Source organism: Anomalospiza imberbis, chromosome 3, assembly GCF_031753505.1.
Source record: "Anomalospiza imberbis isolate Cuckoo-Finch-1a 21T00152 chromosome 3, ASM3175350v1, whole genome shotgun sequence".
Lineage (NCBI taxonomy): Eukaryota > Metazoa > Chordata > Aves > Passeriformes > Viduidae > Anomalospiza > Anomalospiza imberbis.
Genome location: NC_089683.1, coordinates 47,148,435 through 47,172,012, shown reverse-complemented (window position 1 = coordinate 47,172,012; position 23,578 = coordinate 47,148,435). Strand labels below are relative to the sequence as shown.

At 39.1% G+C, this 23,578-nt stretch overlaps 1 long non-coding RNA gene across 2 annotated transcripts in view; it reads right to left on the bottom strand.

Moving 5' to 3' along the window:
• Positions 1–929: 929 nt before the first annotated feature.
• The window catches only part of LOC137469896 (uncharacterized), a 28,146-nt gene continuing 5,497 nt past the window's right edge, over positions 930–23,578 (bottom strand). For both annotated transcript variants that reach the window (XR_010996767.1, XR_010996766.1), the window contains exons 2-4: positions 21,210–21,333; positions 3,252–3,383; positions 930–2,378 (exon numbers count right to left, since the gene is read on the bottom strand). This is a non-coding gene — a long non-coding RNA (uncharacterized lncRNA). The remainder of the gene's footprint in view (positions 2,379–3,251; positions 3,384–21,209; positions 21,334–23,578) is intronic.

The window sequence follows — 23,578 nt, the reverse complement described above, 5'->3', positions numbered from 1 at the left end:
TTAATAAGGTAATTATAAATGTATTAGAGTGAAATTATGCCATTTGCATTAGGAGTTATGTAATGTTAGTTTTATGACTGATGTAAAACAGTCAGAGAACTGACTCGAAGTTTTCCATGTGGAAGGGTAATTGTTCTGCCCTGTTGTTACTGGTTATCTCTAGTAGTTACATGATCATTTACCCTGAAGTGCTAGCACTTCAGCATGGTGAAAAGGATTATTTTGCTAAATTCAAATTCCAATTAGAAACTGTGAGTGGTTTTATTCCCTTTCCACCCCTTTTCACAACAATCTCATTTCTTGGTCCACCCTACAGCTGGAACATATCTGTATGTCAGCAATGGGAGTTTGGCTTTATAAATTATTCTTTCCAGGCCCACTGCCTTACCAAAGCACCCTGGTACCTCTGACAATTGACATGGCTGTCAAGGAAAAGACCATGTTTCATTGCACCATAGAAAATAAACAAAGCATGCTGTTAATTTTTGGTTTATAGGTATTTTAGTAAGCAATTATATTTGTAGACCACTTCCTTGCTTCAGAGTTTGATGAGAGGAACATAACCTAATCCAGCATACAGGGTAATGCAGACAGAGCCTTAGCTCTGTCTAGAATTGGAGAAGCACACAAATAAGAAAGCTTATTTTCAGCAGGTTTTCCATTCTGCACAGACTAAAAACTTCTCTAATGGCTCTTCTCTAATGGCTCCTTCCAGCATGTTGTTGGACCAGTTGCTTTATCTTTTTCTAAAGCTGTTAAGAGTCATACCCATTTCTAGAAAAGAGTTTCCACCAAGTCCCCCATGTAAAGTGATTTATTTTCATATTAATACTGTTATATCTATCTAGTCAAAAGAGAAGGATACATGTCAGACCTTATATGTGACCCATAACCTTGAACCAAGGAGAAGAGGTGGTGACAGCGAGGCCTCAGCTGAGCATTTTTCTGTTTTGTCTCTCCACTCATTCATTCCTTTTGTGAAACCAATAAAATGCTTTAACCTGTCTTTCAAATTGCTTTTTCACACAGCTGAGAGGATGCTGTGGAAGCATTGCTAATGATGTGACTTGCCTGAAATTGCCTGAACAGATGATATATCATTTGGGGTAGTCTCAGATGAAGTAATATCAAAGATGATTCCTTAAATTGCAGTGAGAGAGAGAAATGTATTAACCCTTTGACACACTCCAGTAAACCTCCTTCTACAGGATTTTTGTTTAAAAATAGGGAAGCAGATTTAAGGGTGAGAGAGCAGGTGGTAGGGCAGGAGTTTGGGACTAAATGGGATACAAGCAAAAAAACTCTGGAGGATTAATTCTGACCTGGGAAAGAGCTACTGAAATCCAGTTGTAATAAGGAGAGCACACTAAGTAGAAAAAGGCACAAATTGAGAGTTAATAAAAATCTTAAGAATAGTCATGCTACAAAAATGTCACATGACACAGAAAGAGAGACAAAGTTCTTTTTCTAACTTAACCATTATCGCTTGGACATTCCCCTTGTCCAGAGCTGCCCATCTCCTCTTTCAAGGAAAATCTATAGGTATAAATTCAGAAACACACACAGAAATAACAGCTCAGCAGGAAAAAAAATGGTATTCCATTATTCACTTGGTTGGGTTACTCACTGGATCAGAAAACAAAAGAGAAAATATTTTTTAAACCCATATAACAAATTAAACAAATAAAAAATCCATTAATATTTGGTGGTTTTCAATTGAAATTCTTCACAGTTACAGAAGCAGTTTAAGGGGTTTAAAGAAGCTACAGTGCAAAGAAATTTTTGACAGGTCCATATCTGGGAGTTTTAAATAAAAATTCAGCCCTCAATAGCATAGAAATTTAAACATGCCAGCTGTTACAGGGATTTGACATAGTTCAATGAGGGTAAAGTTACAAGTTTATTAACTACAGCAGCTGGTATTGAAGGATTTGCAATTTTTTTATATAACATATATTTGGTGCATGCAAGCACACAGGAGACATGGAAAAATGTTGTGAAAGCCCAACAAAACGAGAACTCATTAAAAATTTGGAAAAAAATGTGAAGTGTAAGGGGGTGTAATAAATTAAACGAACAGCAGAGGTCCTTGTTAAACAGCCTGCAGCCATACAAAGATGAAGAGATGCAATAAAGGTTCATTTATATATTTTGCCAGCAAGGATTTTTAAGAGCTTTTCTGAGCTACAAAATCTTTTCAAATTATGCCATTTGTAATTAAATCCATCTCCTTTGAACTCAATAGAATATGGGCCCTGTAGAGCTGTCCCCAGCTCACACATCTCCACAGCAGAGGTCCTGCAATGAGTCTGAGCTGGAATCTGGCAGCACTGGGGAATGACTGCTCTCCAGACATGCTAGTGAGCCCATCCTGAAACCTATGAAGAAAACATTTACAAGGGTGATTAACTTATATTCAAGCAATTGTATTAATTAACAGGGCGGTTATAGAGGAGTTACATCTTTAGATTTCACAGCGATGTTTATCTAAAATAAAACCAAAATGCCTCATGACACCTATTAGTTTCTTTTTTTTTTCTTGAGCACTTGAGAAAAGGGGTAAGTAGAGTGGTTTTGTTTCAGAGTAGGCAGAGTTTTTCTATTAATAGCTTTTAGGAACAGCAGGCCTTGCTGAGGCATACTACTGTGCAGATGGTAGCATTCAAAATGCAATTTAACTTAAATGTAAAGGCAAAAAAGAAGAGCATGGGTTTGTTGATACTACATAAACTACATTGTATTCCATCTGTCTGCATTGCAGATAGATCACTTTTTCATGGAAAATTATATATAGATAAATACATTCCTGGCATAAAGACATCTAAAAGTAGCAAAGTACAGCAAATACATGAAAATAACATAGTAGAAGTGTGTAACAAAACTACATCAGCAGGCTGGAAGCCCAGACTGCTACCAGCTTAAGCTTCAAGTTCTGCAGACTGCATTTCATTTTATGGCATTCCCAAGCCATCACCGTTTGAGGTTCAAATTATACACACTTTAGGATTTATCCCTCCCAGCCTTTTACCAGCTCAAGAGGAGAAACAAATAATACTCAGTTCTGGTAAATTCTGGCAACATTTTCTTCAAAATCTGGAAGTTTAGAGCACACATGTCATAGACAGCAGTGATAGTGCAGCTTGTCTGTTAGTAATTGTTTTTCCTGCCCAGTGAAAATCTGACCAAATTCAGTCAAGTTACAGAACCTTCAAAAGTTCAGTTTGTGCATGTTCAACAGAAGCCATGTTTACCTTTGCAGCTGAAGAATCTGAAGACCACACAGTGAGGCATAAAACTGCACTATTGAGCTGCTCTAGGGTTGGTCCAGGAACCTCACCTGAGAGGCATATTTCTATATGTTTTCATTGGTCCTCCTACTGGCTCTACGTAGAGCAGGAGAAAATGCTTGACTCCATGATGCAAAGAGAGATTGGTACTATCCGTGTCTGACCAGCCACTCAGAATCACTGGCATTTCCAGCTCAGCCTCTGTAGCTGTTTCGCATTTACAGAGCTGGTTCATCTAGACAAGTTGTTACAAAAACACAGTCACTAACTCTGAAAAACCCAGATTCTTGAGTAATGAGTGTTACAGAAAGCCCTGGAGAAATAAAATGCTTCATAAACCTACAGCATGAACTTCAAAGGTGTAGGATTGCGTGTAGTGACTTCTATTAATGGTGGTGCTAAGTACCTATGGCTAAGTAGGTGCAGAGCTGCATTGTGCTGAGTTCTACGAGTGAGGTCCCCCCTCCCAGCTAGAGGTATCCATATGTCAATTTATAAACTGCTCATCATCCTGATTCCCTGAGAAAACACTGTCCCAGTCCATTCAGACAAATTTATGCCTACTTAGGAAATTATGCAAACTCAGTCCTGAAAAGTACAGTTCCACATATGAATTTGTTTTCAGGCACAGGTTCCATGACTAGACACTTCTGAATCACAAGCAATGATTATACCAAACTTTGCAGCAGCTTTTAATAGTCAAACAAACTCAGGAAACCACCTTTAGAAAAGGTGCTTTTGTGTACTAAATAGGAATATGAAATAGTTACAAATCAGTTTAGCTTTCTTTTTGTTTCATATCACTGTAGACAGAGAGAGAAGAGGCGTGTTAGAGTTGGAGTGGCATTACAAAGCTTTTAGAAAAAGTGTCTGTGACATTCTCAACTATCTCATTTACCATGTCTAAGTCTGCAGAGTGTTTTACATTCACCCACAGTGTGTGCTTTCCAGCATAGGAGTTGAAATGAGCTGTCTCTCTGAAGCACCAGCCTCATTGATTACCCAGTCAAATGAGGTTTAATTCAGCACATCTCCAGTATAACTGCATCTCTAGTAAACAAAAATATGTAATGATACTCCATCTTTCCACTCAGTTTGCATATGCTAAGCACTGCCATTTTTTATTCATTTTTATTTTCTGTTTCCAAAAATTCTGTCACTCTGCCCTTATATTAAAACCCCATTTAGAAGATTTCTCAAGCTTCAGAGTCCTCCCCTGACAATATGCAAATATAGAATTACCACATGAGAGCACTGCCAGTGAGTTTAGCCAGGAATACTTCAAACAGGATGCAGAGCATATACCTGAAAACAATCTCCCATCTATCAATGTTTTATTTAACCAAACAATCCACTGATTTTCCAGCGAGAAGCTAAAGACCAGTGAGTGAAGTTATGACCTTTGCTCCATATGCCATGCCTTTAGCAGTGACTTACCACCCCTATAACTGTGCATGCTCTGCCAACTAATCACTCAGTGATTTTTGGTTGCTACACTTAAATCTTGGAACCCTGCCACATATGTCCAGAAATTACATAGGAAATTACAAACAGCTTCCCATATACATTAGTGTCTATTCTCCCAAGTAGTTTGAGATTCTTGAGTTTGGAGAAAGCTGAAAAATTCCCAATTATCTCCATACACTAAGACCTTGCAGAAAAATTTCATTTGCAAGAAATAGCTTTTCTTTTGGATTTCAATATTGTCTAGCAGTGACACATTTCTGCGCAATACCATTTTCTGTATCCTTATTTATTTCTGAATGTTAAACATCACTCTAGCACCTCCCTCACTTAATGCGGTGTCACTTTTCCTGTTTCCAGGGTGACTGCTGGAATTTTCCCACAGCTGGACCAAGCGGAGGTGAGGCATGCACCCTTCCGGGAATTGAATTCCATCCTCCGAAACATTTGCTGCTCTTTGCTCTATATGTATGGCATCCTCCAGCCAAGGCTCTCTCCTGTAACTATATAACTGCCTCACAAATCAAGACATGAAGGTCTTCATTCAAGAGACTATATTTGCTGACAAGGAGGATCCCACACAAAGGCAGACAATTTAACTTGGCTTCTTTTGGTTTTGTTTTTTTCTTTTTAACCAGGTTAAAAAGCCACAGACATCAACAGCAAGAGCTGGATCAGAATTTCTCCTCTCTGTGTCATTTTCACCCTTAAAAAATATTAATCTGGTGCAGGAGTTCAACAAGAACAGAATTTAATTGTGCCAGAGGAATGATGGGAGACTATAATGTTTAACTAAACCCCAGATAATTAAGGGGGGAAGCTCTATTTTATCAAATAGCACCTCTCTCTTTCAAGCAACTGGGCATTTATTGGTATGGCTTCTTTTCCTGAACTTAATTAAATCAACAAGATCCCATATAAGCTTACACAGCTGTATTGCCTTCCTGCAGTTTCAAATATTTTTACAATCTTGGGTGGAGCGTGAGATACCAGGTGCTTCAGCACTAACTCTGAAAACAGAGTTAACAGATGTTATACTCCCAAAGTGGAAATAAACATCTCTGCATTCCCATGACTAAAGAATCCTCTTTTATTCTTTACCAAGCAGCAATCAGAATACAGATTATTAACAAAATAAAACAAAATGCACTGCAGGGTAGGATAAGGAATTTTTAATGTTTCCTGGAAATAAAGAAGATAACACTTCTTCCTTTCTTTTCCCTATCTGAATAAAAAGAATGCTGAAATAAAAAGTTTTAACATACAGCAGCTTCTCCCTCGATGTTAAGAAGTGACATAGGCCTTGTAAAGCAAGTAAATATGCTATTATTTTTAAGTAGATCACTCTTTGAAGTACTCAGTATTTTGGGAAGGGAGAGGAGGAGAAACAGTTGAAAGATTAGGGAAACGTTAAATTATTTTCAAGCTGTTTAAACCTAAAGGTTAATCACATATACCCAGATGGGTTGTAAAACCAGATAATACAATGGTAAAGCACCTCTAGAACTTTTTTTCACTTCTTGTTATTTTCTCAACAATCTAACACTAAATATAAATGAGTAGCCAAAAGTGAACGAAAAGAACTGCTAGGTACGAAGTAGCTTTCTGCACAGTGTGTGGTAAAATGGGTTTACTGCAATGATTGAAGAGCAGATGAAACCTTAGGTAACTACAACAAATCTCTGTTGTGAGTTAGTGCCTGTTTGCTACAGGTTTGATTCCCCCCTCAGCCAGGTATGAGACCATGCTGCCAGGGACCCCCACAGTGCAACATGTGACCTTGTGCCTAAGAATGCCCCTTCTGAGCAATTTCTAGCAACCCAAATATGCCCAAAGCTCAGCTACTAAAAGCTGGTCCTAAAGTGTCATGCTGGGACAACAACAGAGTCCTCAATAATTTATTTTCATATTATTCTTATCATCCATCTTTGACATTTTCTCTCTCAATGTCAAGAAAGATCTCTCATGACAAGAACACTCACCATTGCAATCAGAAGCAAGCTGCAGGTGAAAAAGGAGGCATTTCCTGCCCATGGGGGAGCAGGATAATGGACTGTTCCTGCAAGCTGGATTTGAGGATCAGCAGCCTGTTCTGGCTCCATGGCTTCACTCTCACATGCTGCAGGAAGCCAGAACGTTTGTATAAGCTATGGCTGTGCACCCCCAGGCCAGCCTTAGAGGGTTTTATAGTCTCATTTGAAGAAGCCACCAGTCACTGGCGATTCCAAGTTCTGCAGCTGCCATCAGCCCTCAGCCTTCCTCCACCTCCAAATACCCACAGAAAAATTAGTACTAAAGCACTGCCAAAACCAAATCCTCACTGACTGCTGCCATCAAAGCCAAGCAGTGGAAACTGCTGAGGGAGGCAACACTCTACATGTTTTGGTGCCAAAATTCAAGTATGTAATAACTAGGATTGGGAATGTAGTCTCCTTTTTCTACCACCTCTCAGAATTGGGCATCTCAGAAGAGCAACCCCAAGCACCTACCTACCCCTGGCTGGAGAGGATGCCTACCCAAGGACTGTAGTTTGCATTCCATTATCTCATTTTAGGTGAACAAAGAGACGAGGGGAAGGAGAAGATATGACCACATAAAAAACAGACAAGCAGATTTCCTTTCCCACTGGGCCCCCAAAGTTATACACTGCCAGGGATTTCTCCTTTTGGCGTCATGCACCCTCTCTTTCCTTCTGTAATGCAGAGCATCAGATGTACAGCTCAGCTCTGGAATGCCATGCACCAAAAATGCCACACATCAGAAATGCCACAGTATGGATAGAGGATACTTGGATAGAGGATACTTGGATAGAGGACTACTTGTGCTGCACTTCACTTTTGCCTCCCTCATGAGGCATGAGCAGAAGATTGCACCTCCTGCAAGAAAGAGGCTACAGGGCAATGGCTATTTGTATTAACAGCTAAAAAAACAACCTCGTGAGACTTTGCTTTGGCTCATATCGGGTTTTCCTCAGTGTGTTCCCTTCAGAAGGTCAGCTTCTGCAACCAAGAAATTAGCTATACCACATTTTCAGCTCCAGGTTGTGGCCTGAGAGTAACCACTGTAATTACTTCGGCTGTGATATCTTCTATTCTTCAGTTCTGCCATTCCAGACTTATGGCTGGCACATCTTTCTATGCCTGTGCTGGAAAGTAATGTCCACAAATAGTTTTATATCCAGAAAACTTGAAACTATTTAATTTTATCACAGTTTATATTTACTTAAGCTTGCTTCACCCACTCACTTTTTTATCTTTATAATTCCTTGGATTTTTTAAATTTTAAATTCAGAAACAGTTGTTTCCCATAACTTTTTCAGCATCGCAGCAGACCATGATGGAATATTTCTTAGTTGCCACAGGATATTAATTATAAGGCACAGGATTATTAAATTTTCACCTGCCTATGCATTTAGATTCCACCTTCACTAGCACTAACTCCCACTGCTATTCTTTTGCCAGGTCCTCTGGACACTGGTGAGACAGGAATACCCTGCTGTAACCACAGGAAAGCAAGATTTGGGGAAGAAAAAGGCAATCGTTCAAACCTTACCAGGAGGCTTATGTCAGCTCTAAACCAGAGGTAAAACAGCTGACAGAGCAAGGAGTGTTTAGTTTAGAAATCTACTTAGTTGTCTCCTGGATCTGTTCACTTCTAGTTCTTTGCTAAGACTGCTGGACAGCTGGCATCAGTATTTGACTCTTTCCCCAGTATTCACAAATAGATACATAAAAGTCAGAGGATGATGCTTTCAGAGATGTTTCTAAATCCCTTCTTTTTTGTATTTACCAGCCTGGACATCTTGCAAACATGTTTCCTTGTATAAAACAAAATTTAGTTGTATATGGGAGCTGATAGGCTATGAACAACTTGGTGTAACTGAAAAGCAGCTGGTTTTCATTACCAAGATAAGCCTGATAAACACTCCAGCTAAACCTAGCACATATGATATCTACAGGTCACAGTAGTCACCAGTAGTCTTTTTCATTTACAGAAATTATATTTGCACTGGCCTACCCATAATGCAATGGATAGGTTGGGAAATTAAATCCTCAGGAAAAAAAACCTGAGCTGCTGCTCTCAAAACTGAATCTCTTGTGTGTTTTAGAACTTAAAAAAAAAAAAAAGGAAAAATATAATACTCATTTGTAATGAATAGCTGTATCACTTTAAGTAAAAGGTGTTATCTCAGAGATGGGACATGAAAATGCACAAGCTACACTGAAACAATCCTTTAAGACAGCAAAGTCAAACGTGAGTCACTTGAATTTGGCACATTTCTGCACATCAATTAAGACACTGCTCCTAATTACAGAAATGGGTAACAAGCTTGTCTGTGCTTATCCAGTACACTAGAGGATCGCATTCATTTAATAAGCATCCCACTGATAATTTGTTTTCTTCTCATTATTCACTATCTGGGCCTCAGACTTATGTACAGCATGCTGTTCAGTTGTTCATTTTCCCAATGGGTTTTTCCACAGGCTTGGCACAGCATCAGAGTGATTCATAAGTGGCATCCTTACATGTTGTGAGAACGTGGCTGTATTTTACAAACAGGAATCTGAAACAGAGAGATATCTGCAGGAAAAGTGCACACTGATTTTGCAACACTTGTGATTGGAAAGTAGTTGTACGAATAAATTCTTGAGGAAGAAATACCCTAAGAATCAGGAGGTATCAAATGTCCCTGGCTGGTGGCAGCAGTCACTTGGAACAGGGCACTGGGGAAGCAAATAAGTGAGGCAAGTTCAAAATTTGACCAGAAAAACACAAGGAAAAAAAATCAGTTGAGGATTATATGATATAAAGATAACAACACTGGCTGCTGAACAGAAGACTGTTCAGCACTAATTTTTGGAGTCAAGAAAAATACCAGAGAGAAGTATTACTATGTGACACTCTTGTTCCTGTATGCTTTCCAGCAAGCCTGCTCTTGGCCACTGCCAAAGACAGGATGCAGGGGGAGATGGATTATTGGTCCTGGTCTGGCACAGCCGCTCCTATCTCTGCTATTAAACAAAACCTGGCTAAACAACACTTCTGGCTTTGGCCTGAGACTCCACATGGCTCCATAGAGCTTTATCAACTATTAGGATGTTTTTAGTATACCCAGTAGCAATATGTTTGTCAGAAGGCGGCTGGTGTATTTTAAGATCTTACTGGAATTCAAAGAGGCAACCAAATATTTCTGGTTGATAAGGTCTTGGCCTAAGTGATGCATGTGGTTAAGAGACTTTGGCTTTCAGAGCTCAGTTCTCTCAGTGACACCTCTGATCTTGAAAATATTGGCCTTTGGCTTCCTACAAAGTCCCATGAAAATGCAGTTACTTTTGATCACATAACTGGACAGTGAAATAAGAAAAGGTATACATTAAATCTTTGCACTTTTCATGCAACCTGACACATCTATTCAGTACTCCTAACAACAGAAAATTAATGGAGTTAATATATGCAACTTCTTTTAGGCAGGCCATGTATTCCTCTCAGAAGTCACTAGATTTTTCATATTGTTATATTTTATTTCTTACCTGGTATGCAGCAAAAATTTGACATCTAACTATCTTCATGAATCACACAAAGAACTGAGAATCCATCACCACATACTGGCAGAGGTATCTGTCGGCATTTTCTTGGAATGTCAGTCTGTCACCTTGTGTTTAGGGAAAGATGATTTTGATGCTATATCTCCTGTTCCACTCTAAAGCATATTTACTTAGGAAAAGTATTTTTGCCTTTCTTTGTCATACATTCTAAGAGCCTTTGGAAAACAGGAACATCAGCAAAATTTTCTACATTTAGTTCTCCACTCCCTGCAGATCTGTAAGTACAATGCAATAAAAGTCCAACCTTGGAGGGATTTTCTAATGAGTCAATGCTTTTTCTTTCATTGCTGAGAAATATTATTGTCAAAAACAAGTTGATGTAAGGATTTGTTTTGAAAAAAGGTAAGTCAGAAAAGGTTTATAAGACTCAGAATCAGATTTTAGGTATGAGAAGTCTCCATTCCAGAATAATACTCTTTTGGGAGTGAGGAAAGGACAGTAAGGAGTAACATGAAGGGTTCCACAGCTTGGGTAAGACCTTGAATGTGACTACTGCCTATGAATCCTTCTCTCCATACAGCAGCTCCATATTGTAGAAATCATAAAATATGCATGAGGCTGAGGAGGCAAACAGACTTTACACCTTGCTGGTCCCAACTTGGAGAACCCATAGCAAGTCCTATTTCCTTATCACAAAGGGAAAGATAGAAAGGTTCTAAACCCGGCATTTTGATGTTCCAGATGAGTGTCCTGACCAACAAACTGTTGTTGCCTTGGGTTGATCTAGTAAGGCAGAGAGGCTTTTTGGAAAGGGGCTTGGGAAGAGTTGATTTCTTCTAACTTTTGAAAACCTCTGAATAGTATCTGTTTCAATTTTCCTCTGAAAGGCAAAAGTTCAGAAACCACAGTAAGTCCTGCAAGACAAAAGAAGTGTCCCCCTTCTGCCAAATTTCCCCTTCTCTCCTGGGGTCCTGCATGGCAGCTCCATGCAGGTTTCTACCTACAGAAACATTTTCTTGCCTGGAGTTCAAATGCATGGGTACACACACTCCTTCCAGGTCAGATTTTGAAATAACACATAACTCAGCCCAGTATCTTCCACGCGATTTCTGCCTGAAAGGATTGAGACACCCCTTTCTCCATGAGTAGGAAGTCTCACTTTCTCATGTTGCAGCCAGCAACTGTTTCATGTATGGGGCTCTGGGACAAAGGCAAGAAGCCAGGTCTCTTCAGCTGGGAACACCATCCCCTAAGGACTCATATGTACAGGTAAAGCACATAGGGCAGCCTGTGTACCCAGCCTCTGTAGCTGATCATTCATTTTCTTAAATTATCATCACAGTTCATGGCCCAGTTTTGGCTCTTCTTGCCATGGTTTGGAGAATAGCACAGGATATATGTGGATATGACAGTATGGTCAGAGACAGAGAAAGCTAGATAAGCTTTCCCATTAATTGGTCAGGGAAGTTTTAGGGAGCTGAAGAGAAAGAATTGTAAACTATCTACAGGGGGTGTTTGTAATAAGTTGTTTTTCTCATAAGATGTTTATCCCAAAGGGTGTCTTCTTAATTAGCTAATCATGTGAAATGTGTTGATTAAATGACCAATCAGGTCCACCCGTGTCGACCAGGGTATAAAAGAAGGGGTTCCAATAAAGTCAGGGCTTCTAGTCTCTTAGCCTTCTGACCTAGAGTTTGTGTTATTCTTGACTCAATAGTGACTAATATAGACTTATTTCAACTAGGGTTTATGCCATTTTCTTATTTAAAGAGAAAATATAAGTCCATGAATACAAATCTCTTATTTTTCTTTTTTTTTCCTTTTTTTTTTCTTTTTTTCTTTCTTTTTTGTTTTTTTTTTTTTTTTTTTTTTTGCTAGATATAGGCCTTGACCAGTGTGATTTGGGATGGGGACAACAGTTGACCTACAAGGCACTAAACTCTCTGCACCATCTGATAATTAAGGCATTCTCCCACAAAATGACACTTTCAGATATGAATCCCATCAGGCACAGGAAAGATTTGAGCTTGGATCTGCTATAAAGACAAATTCACTTACCAGGGAGCCTGGGCACATACAGAGAGTGGCTTCATTTCAAATGTCCTGCAGGCACAACATTTGCATTGGATTGTGCCATGTTGAGCCTGAATGCAAAGGGATTTGACAAGTGCTCCTTCCCAGAGCAGGCAGCATGGATTAGTGCACACAGAGCTGGCACGAAGACAAGTCTAAGTCCAAGTACGCAAATCCCCAGGGACTCATCTGTACCAGTAAAGCAAGCAGGGCATGGACCCAGCCTCTGGAGCTGGATCATTCATTCTCATTATTAATATAATTATATTGCTATAGTGGTTACTGGTTCAATATAAATATGTTAATGCCACACTTTTACTGTCTAGGACAGTGAATATTTACTGCTGCTAGAGCCCAGTGCTGTACATTATGACCAGACAGCATCAGACAACCATTTAATTTTCTGCCCACATTAGAAACCAGAATGGATTCCTAAAATGGTGTATGTTGCAGCTCTGCTTATGAGTCCTGTAGTCATTCTTCCTCATCTTATCCTGGCACTTGAACATAGACTGAATAACCCATTACTTCTGAAATATAGCATGAATAATCTGAAGAGCCAAACTGAAAGCATAATTCCCCCATCTTCAATGCTTCCATACACGTGTTGGAGAAAAGCTTTCTTTGTGTTGGTACAATAATCCACTTCACGATTACCAACAGCACAGCAGGCTTGCATAATTGAAGAGATAATGTCAGTGGAATGCTTTCCTGCTGTAAAATATTGTAAACAGAACTGTGGAGAGAAAAATAGTCATTTTGACATTTTTTTAGGGGCAAGGTTCAATTTGAATAACTCATTGTTGCACGAAAGCATCAGCATAAAGAAACAAAGAGCAGATGATACTTGTTTCTTTTACAAATTAACAATTTGATGAAACGATGAATCTCTAAAAAAATATAACCAAATTGTGTCTCATGGTGTCCCTATCTCTCATATATTTCACCTGGAGCAATAAAAATTCAGCAAAATAAGACCTGGATCCTGCAGAGCTTAAATACATACACTTACCTTACTTCTTTGTTTTCAGTAGTGCTATTGAAATCAATAGCCATTAAGCTGAGCCCAGGCAAAAGCTTTTTCAGGGTTGAGAACAAAGTACAATTTAACATAGCTAGCAGTAGCAGTCTGATTCTGAAAGAACAAATGTCATCATTTTTTGTAAAGCCTCAGCAAATTGCCTCTCTGACATTTTTGGAAGTTATCATGACAATCTTCTCCTTAATTTCTGAATTATGTCAAGCTTGTGGAAACACACCATGATGCCATCACTTTATGAAATTTTGTCTTCCTGTGAAAGGCTCATGTAATCCTATTTTTACATATTACTCACTGCATTTCAAAAATAAATCAAGTTAATTCTACACCACAAAGGTGTGGATGTAAGCATCTGAAGCCCAAAATTCAGACAGCCTTCATTGCTGCAAAGACTGAATCATTATCAACATTTTGTATATCAGAACCCCAAGGTCTTTCACTGCTAAGCTGCTTTCCAGACAATAAGCTTCAATCCCATCTCCTTGCAGCTCCCTGAGGAGCTCAGCGTCGCTTGATGCTGATGGAGGTTTGAGTGACAGGCTCAAGGAGCAGGGTCAAGCTGAAAGACGTGTTTCCCTTCTCTCTGCACCATAAACAATATCACAGGAGAACCCAGGAAAAATTACTTACTCTGTAGATCTCTCTAGTTAACAGGGAAAGATGGAAATCCATGGGAAGAATTGGTAAAAAGATTTCCTTTCAAGTTGTCACCTGGCCATCTGTGCAAGCTTGGGAATAGACAGGAAAACCCAGTGTGTGGGCCTGTGGATTTGCTGCTTGCATGTGTACTTGCCATGCTAAACACAAGAAGGAAATAAAACTGAGGAAGATTTTGCTAAGTTATCCAGTCTGCCAGGGAAGGACCCTGCTATCCCCAAGGTAAGAGCCATACAGCTTTCCCAGCCTAAGGCATAATTCATTTCAACCTGCTCATACTTGCAATAATCAAAGAAATGTTACTGCACCAAAAAGGACAAAAGACACAAGTGATACAACTCATCTGAAGCCAAACAAAACCAGAAAGGACAAAAAGAGAACCAGTATGGTTGTACTAACAACATCTTTCCTCTCAGATCTTTCCTTTCACTTCTCTTCCACCAAGAAGAGAAGTGCCTCTTCTCTGTTTCATCACTTTTGTTTCTCAGGCAAAATAGTTGTATATGCTGATGGAAAAGTCAAGGAGATTTTGCCTTTTTTTTTCCTCACTAACATTCTTTGATCTTTTTCACCAGAAATAATAAAACTAAAACTCTCCTCTCATATCTGCCTCCAAACCTGGACAAGTTGAATTCAAATTGCGACTTGTAATGTTCCCAGCTTAATGCAGATCCTATTTCCATTCCTCTCTTTCTGTATAAAATCAATCTCTTTATAGCTTTTGACTTCTGTGCAACTTGAATTATCATCACTAACCAAGTACTGCAAATTTTAGAGTTGAAAGACACACAAAATGCTTCACAATATTCATTTCATTGCAGCTTTGATATTGTCTGATCCATTGAGCACTCACTTTCCTCAACAGAATATTAAAACATAAAGTTCCCAAAGCTGCTTTCTAGAGTTTATAACAAAATAAATAATGAAGGAGGGAAGTCTGAAGAACAAACAAGTCAGCTAGAGTATCTCTTAGAGCTTTTCTAAGTCTTGAATTCCCCTTGCAGGTCAGTAGACCAGAAATGCTGACCAATTATGACACTAACATCACTAGTTCAGAATCAACTGTTTCCAACTGCCTCAGAATGCTCATATACAGAGTAAGGGCTATTCCTCAGTAGTATCATTGTACTTAAGCTTAGTTTGTACTTCCAGAAAGCTTCCCAAGTTATAATAAGTTGCTAAAAACAAGGCACTAAATTTCTTTTCAAGTACTAGGTAGAGAGCTTTTGAGACATTCAAGAACAGAACCTATTTTGTTCCACATCTATGCATACACACCCCTCCGTGTCAGAGACCAGGATGTCTGACATCTGGCTGCCACAGAGCCAGGACTGAGCCCTTGGTGCTGTGGCTGAAGTCCTCTCAGGCTGTCTGGTGTGGTGGCAGGGTCAGCTTGTCTGCACACACTCAGCAGCAATGAAGGGAAGGTATCCTGGTGATCATTCACAGAGGTATGTTTCTCACAGGGACAGAGCAGGGTGCTACAGAGGCTGCTGCACAGTGCAGCAGGATCCTTGGCCAGTCAGTCACCCTGGCTGTTGCACTACCAAGTCACTTTTGCAGCACAAACATCTCACCTGAGCACCTTGGGCACCTCTCAGCAGCTGCCTGCAAGCACGCCTGCAAGACCAGTGCAGTCTTTGAATACTATATTTCTTGGTAGACAAACACAAGCAAAACCACAAAGAGGAAGCTTTCAGTTTATTGGAAAGTATTTGCCCTTTGACTAGGAGCACATCACATCCACAAAAGGAATGTACCCTTTGCCTGTCCGGGTGTGACCTCTGCCCATCCCCTTCATGGCTCCTCCCCACGCCCTGCAGAGGCAGGCAGCCCTTCCTCTGGGAGCAGAAAGGCATCTCAGTGCTGAAGTCTCCCTGTTTTGTGAAGCTAATGAAGTCCCTGTTCAGGTAATCTCTGGGGTCTGAATACCTGCCAAATGAGCAAGGAGCTTACTACTAACATAGAAAGAGAAGGGAGGAGCCTACATGAAGTCTGCTCACCTAAAAAAGGGAGACATACATTTAGCCTGAGAATACCTTTGTCACTACCTTTGGAGGAACAAGGGAAAGTGCAGATGCTCAGAGTTCATCCTCATGCATTTCTCCAGTTGAGAAAGTGTTACAAAAGCAGCAGTGTGCTGGTTAAGAAAGTGATTCAGCCTCCAAATATTTCATGGCCAGGCAGGAAGTAGTCTTTAGCCAAGGAAACTGAAGAGAGAGCACTTTATACAGACTTCATTTGTGACGGCAGTTTTGTTTTTTTTTTTTTTTCCGAAGGTGATACTGTGCTGCTTCTATATTCAAATAAAACTCTTTATATATATATATATATATATATATATATATATATATATATATATATATATATATACAGCGTGGTTTTGTGATTTAGGCAGACTCTGTATAAAATCAGGGAAACTTGCAAGTTAAGGGTAATCAGTAGCCATGGGGCTATTCTGGATAAAGTCTAAAATGGATGTAGTTTCCATTTTAGGAGTAAACACAAAATATCCTATACCAAACTCCTGATGCTGCTAGCACTTTCTACTGTCAGCATTAGACAAAGCAATAACATCTGCATTATACAAGGAAATAAACTTGTGAGTCCATGCTACCTTTGTTTGTGTGTGAGCCTTGGTTCCCTGCCTGTTTATCTCAGGAATGAAGCAAAGTATTCTAGCAAAGATTTACTCAAGAGATGTCTACAGTCAGTATATTTTGGTACAAAGATTCCAAAGTTGGCTTCTTACATGGCAAACCAACCCCCTTTTGTATCCTTTATTAGGATATATAAACAAACATATTAGAGAATACTATAAGTTTATAGTGGTTTTTCTCTCCCTCAGAATGCAAAGTAAATACTTAAGAAAATAGTTGTCAACACTTCCCTCATTTTGCTCTTCTTACTTTAGACCATTTGAAAGGAGGTTCTTGTAAAGGGTATTAAGAGACATTTGACAAGGAGAAACAAGAAAGAGGCAAACCACACTCGGTATCTAAAGGTCAAATTGGAATTGCATCTTCTTGGAGGCCAAAAATATTTACATTACCTACAATGCAATCACTTACAGATTATTTTAAAGCACTGGTATTTCTGTGAATCTAAGTCTTTCCCATGACTCAGGGTGTGTGATGGAATTAGTTTTGCTTGAGAGATGTAGGATAGATCTTTCCAGTCAGTTACTGCTGCTCATTACTGCTGAAAAGCATTCCAGCTCCTGTGACTGCAGTGAAGTCCCATATCCCAGGATCCCATGTACATTTGATGATGGTCATTGAGGAGAAGACCATCACTAAATGGTGGAAAATTCCAGTTTCTTGTCATACCTACTTTCTCCAAATTCATCAGGAACTAGAGAGAAGTAGCAGGAAAAAGCTAACAATGAAGCTGTCACTGCACTTGAAAATGCATTCCAATTCCAAGCCATAACATGGTCCCCCTTAAAAAACTTTGGCGATTGTTTCTAAGGTCTTCATACAAGCATAATTTTGGCCTTGAAAGAGCTATTGTGCTCCCAGACATGTGAAGTCTCTTTCTAGACCTAAATGAAACCCGTAACATTTTTACGTGTTGACATTTTCCTCTTCTTCTTCTTCCTCCTTCTCTTCATTTCCACTTTTTTCTTTTGTAAGAGAATTAAGTTGCAATACTGCTGAAAGGAAATTAATGCATTCAGGGGCAGGGGGTGGGGGAGGCCCAGAAGATGTAATCACAGTTCTCCATGATTCTGTACAAGAAAAACAGCTGCCAAACACTAGGCTTTTTAAAACAGCAGTGTTGTGCATTGGCACAGTCTCTGGAGCAGATTAATACAGGTTGAGCACCAACAATACACTCTGCTAAATACAGCCAGTGTTTAAAACCATCTTTTTCTTTTCTTTCTGTTGTTTTTCTTTTTAATATAATCAATCACATTTGCTGAGGCTCAGTTATGCTCTGGCTTTCAGTCTTGACTGCCAAGCTGCTCTGAATCTTCTTTTTATTCCACGTTGAAGCTTTGACCTTTGAGAATTTTTTTCCCAGATTAAGTGCTGAGAAACATTACTCATATTCAAATTGACATAGTTGTGTTGAAAAGGTTGTTTTTCCTCTGCCCAAAAAACTCAGTGCTGTGTCAGACTAACAGCCTGACCTTGACAGTGTTCTATCAGAGAAAGGGATCAGCTACAATATCTACTTGTCTCTGTCAGACAGTAGATATTGTCTGTTGTCTTGTAATCTCCTCAAACATTTTTGAATCTTTCAGTGATTTTTTTCAAATAAATGTAAGAATACAGGAATGCAAATTCTGGTCTTAGTCATCTGTATTGTGTTTTATCCCAACAAATCATCTGGTAAAGTGTTTCACTCATACAGACAATTATTTTAGTAGGTAAGAAGTAACATTCATTAAAATATTTTTATTAAGACCTATTAAAGTTAAACGAGTGTTTCCCAAAGCATTCCTTTCCTCCTAAACATCAACTGTTTTCTTGGACTACAGTAGCAGTGATCAACATGTATATATTTAGTGTCTTCTGATTTTAATTTAGAAGTTTAAGCCCTTTTTTTTTTAAATCCACATTTTTTTCTGCATCTGTGAGCCCCTTTTATACAGATATATTTGTATACTTAACTATGTGGCCACTGTAAATGCAGAGAGAGTAAATTCTGGTCTTCTGCTTTATGTTGTAAGAAAAAATCTTTGCAGTCAAATCCTGGTTCAAGTAAATAAAAAAATTCCTATGGATTCCAGAAGGGTCAAGACATCACCTTCTGTATGGAATTGGCAGAACTATTAAATGATCCACATGACCTGGTTAAAAGATTGCAGTCTTGTTATATTTTTTTTTAAATTTACTTACATTTTTTTACTGATATGTGGTTATCCATTAAGTCAGTTCAGCTACTTGGTTTGCATTTTATTTTATCAAAGTGTGTCTTAATGAGGCCAAACAAACTCTGCATTTGGGAAAAAGATAAGCAAGTTATTTGAGTAAAGAAATTGATGAATCCTGACCAATGTTTCTGAATAATCCCTTCATTTAGAAGCTGGGGATCAGGTAAGGTTTAGGATACCCTGCTCCTGAAATATATATTTTTTTGCCTAAACTATTCATTAAACTTGCACTAGCAGTAGTGCTTGCTGATCTCTTAGCAACCAAGTTCAGGGAGCCATACGGACTGAAAACAATTTGTGTGCTTTGCAGGGTTAGTCTTCTTTCCTCTTCAGCTTCCTGAACCAGCTCACTACAGCATCAGAAAAAGGCCAGTGCTAGCACATGGACTTAGAACAGCATAAATTCTCGGGGAGTTTGAAAATAAGGCTTAAAGGCAGTTAGGTAGAAAAGTGAGAGCAGCACAGCAAGAATCCGACTAAATTGACATTTGATTACTGCATTCAGTATATTCTGCTTATCACATTCATCATGCTGAACAGATCTATTGGACTAAAACACCATGAAATTGTCAGCAGATCTGTGTAAATATGTAGCAAGTTTTTTTTCAGAAACTACTTGTGAAAAGACCTGAAAGAACAAATTCCTTTTGTTTTCAAATTCTGGGGCTTTTATTATCCCATCCAATTCTATAAAAGAGGAACAGTTATATAAATAATGTTTAAGAAGTTCTACTAGGAAACCTATGGAAAGAGTCTTCTTTCATGACACAATTTTCTATTCCTGATAGCAATATTAAAGATGCATGGCAAATTTGTAATGAAAGTTTAAAACCCAGTTGTTTGTATTTTACTTGTTTTTTTCTCTTCTGACAAGAGCAATAAATTTAGGTTACCACAAGCAAATCCAGGTTAGCCTAAATTCACCATTAACCAACAACAGGTAGGCAACAAGACAGAGGTTCCAGAGTTGAAATTTCAGTGCAAATGCACAAGTCCAAGAACTGTGAAATCTAGCCTAAAGCATATAGCTTCAAAATGTAACCCCAAAAATTGGACATCTCATGCCAGATAATGGAAGTCAAAACTTCCTGCTCTTAAAATCTTTATTTAAACTTTCTGGTTTTGTTGCATCAAAGCTAACTAAGGGAGCATCTGAGCACAGAACATCCTCAGATCAAAGCAGTCACATGGTGATCCAGGAGAGGGTGTGAACCACTGACATAATAAGAAGGTAAAAGAATCAAAAAAGGAAAGGATATCTTGTATGATAAACAATGTTAAAATCAACTGCTCCAAGAGACGACTCAGGCTGGAGTGTCTCATGGAAACTGGCAAACAAAAGACTTTTAGATATCTTGATTTGATCCACAGGAAAACCTGGCTCTGTCCCAGCAAGCACGGAGAAATCACAGTATGAGGCCCGCAGCAATTATTTTGCCTTTCTGCAAATGCAGTCAAAATGGGAAGTTTCCTTTGTTAAATTTGATGGCCTGCATGAACAATCCAGTCTTTCATGCAAATCATAGGATTTGCATGAAAACACAGAGTTCATTTCTAAAGTAGCCAAGTGTGATGTTGGCTGCTATGGACACAATAACTGCAGCTACTTCAGCAGCCATGAATATTTCTGTCATACCAGTAAAATTTAAGAAACCACTCTATTGTCTGTTTCAAGCACTTGCAAACCCTGAAAAGATCTGGAGCTAGAGAAAGATCATGAGAGATTGTCACAGAAACAGAAAGCAATCTAAAGCTCTACCTGCACTCGTCAACTAAAAAACACAAAGAATAAGAAATAGAAATTTAAAGACAGCTTTTTGCACCTGCAAGAAAGAATAAAACCTAAGTGAGAATAAAGAAAACTTTTTTGGCAGCTAGAAGTAATTTCTCAGCTATGGAAACTAATGATAGTCACTAAAGAAAGTGTTGTTTTCCATGAAAACCACAATGGGAATGGCATCAAAGTGCTAGTGGGTTTACTGTTGTCTCCATACCAGGAATTTTGACAAGTGTATTAGATTTGTTGTAAGCAAAAATATATATTGTTTTGTATTCTGTAGCTTTGTCAGGAGTTATCAGAATGATGCTGGCTACACAAGCCTCATTTGAACTTTCCATCAATTATGAGGATAATGGCTGATGTTATGGAGATACAGAATGTGTGATGAAATGATGCAGTAGACACTGAATCAGGAGGACTAGGACACATCTACTGGTGTTGCTTTTAAAATCAATATAAAACCTGAAAAGTCTGGCTATACCACGTGGTGCAGAATGGAATCACTGGTGAAATTACTTCATTCTGTGCGGGTGAGTCTTCTGCTCCACACTACAGATGGTAGCTTGACTGGATTGCTCTGTTCACACAGCACATGGCAAAGAGCTCTATGGGGAGCAGAAGGGGAGCACTGAAACTGGAAAGCAAGTGGCATCCATCCACACTCATCAGAGGTTAAAGGCCGTTATTCCAGCTGGCCTGATAGCCTGCACTTACAGACTGGTTTAGAGTACAGACCCAATACAGACAAGGATGAGCCATTTATTAGACTTGTTAAATACTTTCAGCTCAGAAATTAGGTCTTGTCACATCCTTCACCTTTATTATGAAGAGCAGTTTCTCAAAAAGGTGTTGTCAGCCCAGCCCAGGAGAAGCACCTGAGCTCAGTGTAAAGCTTAGAGAAATCCAAAGAAATATTTTCAAAGGTATCTAAACCGTCCAGTGTTTCTCAAAATGTCAGATATCTAGCTGTGAGACCTTCCCAGCATGCCTAAACTTCCCATGCACTATTGAGGAGACAGGACAAATTGATCAAAAGGGCAGTTTCCCCCAAAAACAATAGCTTGTACCTTCATCAGTGTGTAGCAGATTTGCATTTAAAACTCACCACATCATGTTTGTAATCACCCTGGTTTAAGTTAATAACTTAGAAAAAGCCACAAAGTAAAACGTCTGATTCTTGTGAAAGGAAAACGATTTTCCTGTTACAGAGAAAATCTGCCTAAGCCACCAGAGGAGAATCAGCTGCCCCTGGTCATGTACACAGCCTGTGTACCTAAGGGCAGTTCCCTTGCAGCGCTGATCTGCTTGGAGGTTTACACAATGCCTATCCACATGCATATACATTCAGATCTCCAATAGCTTAATAAAAGTGGACAAAGCAACATGGATTTCCTCACAGCTATGAAAGCAAGTATCTAAAACTGAAGGGACTTACTTAATCTTGGAGCTGCCTGACTGCAATTGGCAATTAGGGAGCTACCAGGATTCGCTTGTACGTGTGGGTAAGCAACTAAATCAGCCAATTTTCAACATGCATGCACACTGCTGTCTGTTGGCTCCATCGTGGCTGGCTGCTGTCATAGCAAAGCACTCTGTGCCAGCTGAAAGGTGCTGGTGTCTCCTAAACCCTTTTTCATTCTGCTTTACCAGAAAATGCAGATTTGGTTGATTTCATTATGGCACCAAGCAAAGTCACTACGGGCAGAGCATGACCCACACATGTGAAGGAAACTTTCTGTGGTGCTGGGTCTCTCTCAAAACAGCCGACATCCCAAAGCTGCTGTTCTTTTTCCTCAGATCTGGACAGATCTGGGTAGTACTTACGCAATTCATTAGCCATCAAAACTTGCTATGGAGCCAGTTAGCAGCTGAAATGGTGTAGCTGTTGCTGTCAGCATTTCCTGGCAGTGGGACAGGGGACAGCTGCTCAGCCAGCTCTGTTGCTAACAGACAAGTTGGGTGAGCCGGTATTGTGCTTCCTGTCAAAGGGAATTGTTTTGTTACTCTATTGAATTTGTCAGTTGGCCAGGGTGAAAATAACAATAAAATACAAACAACTTTTTAAAAAATCTGAAAAACAGTATTTTACTGTACATGAAAATAGCTTTCATCACCCTTGCTTTTAAGAGAAAATATGAAATTCCTGCAAAACGTTGTGAAAATGTTTTGGGGGTTTTATTGTAGGTCTTAGTTTCAAACAAATACTTTCAGCTTATTATGCAAATTAAAACTGTTTTTGATTGCAGTGAAATCAGGAGTACAGTTATGTTCACTTGTGGTTGAGACTTAAATGTCAAGGCCAAATGGGAAGTATAATAAACACAACAATTAAAAAAAATCTAATTAACTGCCTTAGTTCTTTGCCTTTCTCATGTAGAGAGCTTCTATTATTCTGATGCCTTTGATTAAGCTCTTTCAGAAAAACTCAGAGAGCTCCAGCTGTCCATCATAATTGGTGAGCTCAGCTAATTGCATCATACTAGCCAGTGCCCTTCATCAGATAGTCAAGACTTTCATGCACATTCATTTAGTGCCAGCAGACCTGACATTAACAAATTAAGCTGTCAGGAGTACAGGTGGCAGAGTGCAATCAAAATTTATTCCTCCTCCTTGCTTACTGGACCATTCAGGGGAAGTAATTTTAGCATCTAAAACCAATAATCTAAGACAAAGCACTTTCACAGGTCCCTCCACTTAAAAAAAATCAGAACTAGAGAAACAAGGATTTTAAAACAGCCCCATCAGATTACACTGACAGGTAATAGGTGTGATACAACAATCAAGACATATAAGTCTGGATCTGCCTTGCTTAACTGTCCATGTTATAAGGAAACATTTCCTTTTCCCATC